Genomic DNA, 5,018 nt, shown 5'->3' on the forward strand with positions numbered 1-5,018 from the left:
GTGATGAGAAGTCTAGATTTGCTCTCTTAACAACTTTTGTATATGACACAGCAGTATTAATTATATTTATCATGATGTGTATTACATCTTTGGTACTTATTTATCTGATAACTGGAAGTTTATACCTTTTGACTACCTTAAAATCTTTTTTCTTTTTAATTTATTTTGGCTGTGCTGGGTCTTGGCTGCAGCTCCTGAGCTTCCCACAGTTGTGGCATGCAGGCTCAGTTGCCCCGTAGCATGCATGGTTTTAGTTCCCCAACTGGGAATCGAACCCATGTCCCCTGCATTAGAGGGTGAATTCTTAACCACTGGACCAGCTGGGAAATCCCTTCTTCTTTCTACTGATTAATTAATGTACTCTTTCATCAGGAAGAAGGAAATTTAGACAGGACCAGGGTGCTAGGGTGGAAGCAGATATCGGTCACCAGAGATGACGCTGCAAAACTAAAACAAGGGGTTCAGTGTGTGTGGAAGTAAAACTATAAGCTATCGGTTCAGTACTGTCTTTCTTCCATGTTTTTTTGAAAGCATTCAACTATGTTTGTGGATCTACAGTGCTATGACTAATGTCTGGCCCAACTTTGCATCTTAGAGAGTGGAGTCAGCCACTAAATATAAACATTTTATTTGTGGTTGCTGTTAAATATTGGTCTTATGTATTCCCAGTGGTGGTGGTATCATCCCATTTCCTGTGTAAGAGAAGGTGACCTCATAGATTACTACAGAAGGAAGATCTTCCGTCCAAAACAACATTATCATTCTCGCCTGGCTTCTCTTTCCAGTCATGGTGTGGTGAGACACAGAATCTCTTGTAATCAGTATGTACTCTTGTTTACGTGCTTCTTTCACACAGCGAGCTTATTCTGATGTTGTCATGCTTTGTGTGGACAGAGTACTTTTTCGTTCTGCAGATGCACCACGTTTGCTTATCCATTTGGCTACTGAAGGGCATTTGGCCTGTCTCCAAGTTTGGGCTATGACATATTATGAACATTCACTTCAAATCTTTTTGGAAACACAAACTTTAATTTCTCTTAGGTAGACTTCCTTCTGGGCTTCCCCAGCAGCTCTGGGGTAAAGAATCACCTGCAAAGGAGGTGAGCGGGTTCAATCAGGAACAGCCTCTGGAGAAGGAAATGGCAACCCACTCCAACACTCTTGCCTGGGAAATCCCACTGACAGAGAGGACTGGTGGGCTGCAGTCCATGGGGGTCACAAAAGAGCTGGACATGACTTAGCAACTAAACAACAACAAATTTCCTTCCACTTAAAGTGAAAAGGCTGAGTTATAGGGAAGATGTTTGACATTTAAGAAACTGCCTAATGGTTTCCATAGTAACTGTCATTTTACAGTTCCTAATGGTTTCCATAGTAACTGTCATTTTACATCTCCACCAGTGGTGTAGGAAAGATCCCATTTCCCAACATCAGTGTCAGCACTTGGAATGGCCAGTCTTTTACATTTTACCATGCTGACAGATGTGAAGTATTACCTCATTGTGATTTTAACTTGTATTTATAACGAATGCTTTTGAACTTCTTTGCACGTCACCATTTGGTGATATCTCCGTTCCAATCTTTTGACTTCTTTTAAAATGAATTGTTTTCTGATTACGGAGCTTTGAGAGGTCTTTATGTATTCTGCATACAAGTCCTTTATTGTAAATCAGATTTGAAACTCCAATCTTTGAATCTTTTTATTCTAGAGCAACATCTTACAAAGAACAGACACTTTAAAATTAAATTGCATTTTTAAAAGTGAATCATGCTTGAACTTCTCCAAATTCATCAGGAAGCGCAAGAAAGAGCTTCTTCTTTAGGGAGTAAGAAAACCTCTGCCAGTTTATAGCTACAGGGGAATCTGGGAACTCAAATTTCTCAGACATATTCATGAACATATCCCCATTTCAAGTCCCAGTATTCCATTGTTTTCTTTTTTTTTTTTATTATTCTGATCCTTGACAGTAAAGTAAAAGACTTATTAGAGATGTGTATCTGATATCCTCTATACTTGTATTATCTTTAAAATTTAAAATTTGAGCTTGATACTAAATTCTTCTCTAGTCTCCTGGAATGTGAGACCATTTTCCTCCCATGAGCTCAAATCATCTTTATCTTATTGATGACTGTCTGCCTTTTCCAACCCCTCCTCCACCACACCCCAGACAGATAACCCCCTCTTAGAATAACTGATGTACATTTGGTAAGCAACACTGGGAATTAAGGAGAGAAAGGGAAGGAGATGACAAGATTCATGAACATATAAATTTCAGGGTTAGAATCACACTCCACAGATGACTTGGGATTTTTCGCCTATTATACTCTGGAGAGTCTCTTGGACTGCAAGGAGATCAAGTCATAAAGGAACTCAGTCCTGAATATTCATTGGAAGGACTGATGCTGCAGATGAAGCTCCAACATTTTGGCTACCGGATACAAAGGGCCAACTCATTAGAAAAGACCCTGATGCTTTGAAATATTGAAGGCAAAAGGAGAAGATGGCAGCAGAGGATGAGATTGTTGGATGGCATCGACTCAATGGACATGAGTTTGAGCAAACTGGGGGACAGTAGAGGACAAGGAAGCCTGGCCTGCTGCAGTCCGTGGGGTTGCAAAGAGCTGAACACAACTTAGCGACTGAACCACATTCTCCATACAAAAATTTTGTATAAGATTGATGCTATTTTCTTTAAAATTTTTATATAAATATATCAGTATAAGTCACAATTACTTGTCTCCATGTGACTGAGGCCTTGATATGAACAGCCCTAAATGTAATACTTCAGAAAACTGCTTGGGAGCCCAATCAAGATCCAAAAGCAAGTTCCTGCTGTTAATTTGTCCTTAGCTTCCGAATGGAGATGGATGGCTATCTTAAGAAAGTACTGGTTGGTTCGTGACAGTTTCTTCACTGTTGCCCTCTGGTAGGCTGGTTCGGATGACTCACAGGAAATAATGACCACACAGACCTGAAGATAATTGTCATGTTACTCTTCTGATATGACCAGACTTTTCAGTGGGAATGGTTTAGAGAATGATGGCCAAGAGGAGCCATGTGGTGCCATTCTGGAATGACGCAAAGAGAACTCATGCTGTTTCCAGCTTCTGGGAAGAGCTCTGCGTCGGGCTCAGTGACTGATATGCAGGAAGAGCATCTAGCATGGGCTGAGGTGGGAATGAATTGGGATGAGTAAGGATTCTTGTGATTGGGCTTCCAAAGGACAGATTCTAGTCTCTGTGGAAGGTGAATATTCAGGCTATAGAGCGGTGCCCTTCTCAAAATCTATCTCGAAAGGAAAACACTGACTTCCAGCATACGTGGAATATCAAAGTCCCGTGGCGCTGCTGGGAACACAGGGAAGGGGAAAGAGTAAAGGCTGCTAACTCAATAGTCTATTTTCAAGGGTAATGTAACCCAATTAAAGTGGCTGAGAAGGCCATTTTGGCGTGCGTGGCACTTACTGGACTTCCCAGGTGGCTCAGTGGTAAAGCATCCACCTGTCAAAGCAGGGGATGGGGGTTCCATCCCTGGGTCAGAAAGAGCCCTTGGAGGAGGAAATGGCAACACACTCCAGTATTCTTGCCTGGGAAACTCCATGAACAGAGGAGCCCGGCGGGCTGCAGTCCGTGGGGTCTCCAAAGTGCCCGACATGACTGAGTACACACGCATGACTGAAAGCATAACTCAGGCAACTGAACTCACCACCTCACCAAGCTGCTTCACGGCACCCGTTCTTTCCAAGGTCATTTTTCAAGTCTAAAATAAAGGAGTAGGAGCGTGAGTCTGTGCTTTGCAAAATACTTACATTTTACAGCACTGAAGATTGCGTCAAGATGCCGGAAGGAACAAATGGGTGATTCTGCCTGGATTTTCTCCAGAGATATATCATGCAAGTAAGCCAAATGGACAAGGTTTGGGGCTTCCTGAAGGGGAGCCCCAGACACTGCGGGTGAATGAACCTGACCTCAAGCATGATATTTTGGGAGATAGCCATTTCCAGAGAGAAGAAGGGATATCCCTTCTGGTGCCTGAGGTGTGAGTAACCTGACCTCCATAAACCTCACAGGACCTAGAAATAAATGAAAAAATAAAATGAAAAATCAGAAATGCCATAATCTAAAGGAAAATGAATTTCTTTAGAGAGAGAAGAAGAAGAAAATTATCATGAAACCTCTTTGCTGCTGCTGCTGCTGAGTCGCTTCAGTCGTATCCGACTCTGTGCAACCCCATAGACGGCAGCCCACCAGGCTCCCCCGTCCCTGGGATTCTCCAGGCAAGAATACTGGAGTGGGTTGCCATTTCCTTCTCCAATGCAGAAGAGTGAAAAGTGAAAGTGAAGTTTCTCAGTCGTGTCCGACTCTTCGTGACCCCATGGACTGCAGCCTACCAGGCTCCTCTGTCCATGGGGTTTTCCAGGCAAGAGTACTGGAGTGGGGTGCCATTGCCTTCTCCATGAAACCTTTTTAAACAGCCCTAAACTACAGGAACAGTGGTAGATTGCCAGGGTGCTTTCCTGGGAGCCCTTTAAAATAATCAGGAGATGGGAAACAGCTACGTGTAAAGATCACAGATTTGTCTTCCTTCAAACCCTCATGCCTCATACCCTGAGTGTCTTCTTTTTCTCTCCCCAGGTGGCTCAGATCGCCATTGGTCTCATGAAAACATGCCTGTTCGCGGCAGGTCTGTGTTTTATCATCCTCTGATACTTACATTCACTGGTGCTATCCCTTAATCATGCTCCCAGGATATCCTATGTGGGGACTCTTATTTTAAGTATGTTGGAATAGCTCCACTTTCTCAATGGTGGAATTTTTCAAGTCTTGCCTCCGGCTGTCTTTTTCAAACACCAGTCATTTCAATATGGTCAGGGCCTTTATAGCAATTTACTCCTTAGAGCAAAATATTTGGCCTAAATACTCTGGGCTGTCATGGTGTCTGGTATAGGGGGAAGGACAGTTGCCGGCTCCTCGGGTTAAGTGAATTCTTCCATCTTCATTTCTTCACATGGAGCTCT

The 5,018-nt window shown here is 42.9% G+C and overlaps 1 long non-coding RNA gene across 1 annotated transcript; it reads right to left on the bottom strand.

The window, feature by feature from the left end:
* Positions 1–1,682: 1,682 nt before the first annotated feature.
* LOC133227166 (uncharacterized) lies at positions 1,683–4,716 on the bottom strand. Its single transcript, XR_009729739.1, has 2 exons — positions 3,707–4,716; positions 1,683–2,972 (listed from the first exon to the last, which is right to left on the bottom strand). It is a non-coding gene; the product is annotated as an uncharacterized LOC133227166 (long non-coding RNA).
* Between the last annotated feature and the right edge of the window lie 302 nt (positions 4,717–5,018).

The sequence above is a fragment of the Bos javanicus genome, chromosome 15 (genome assembly GCF_032452875.1).
Source record: "Bos javanicus breed banteng chromosome 15, ARS-OSU_banteng_1.0, whole genome shotgun sequence".
NCBI lineage: Eukaryota > Metazoa > Chordata > Mammalia > Artiodactyla > Bovidae > Bos > Bos javanicus.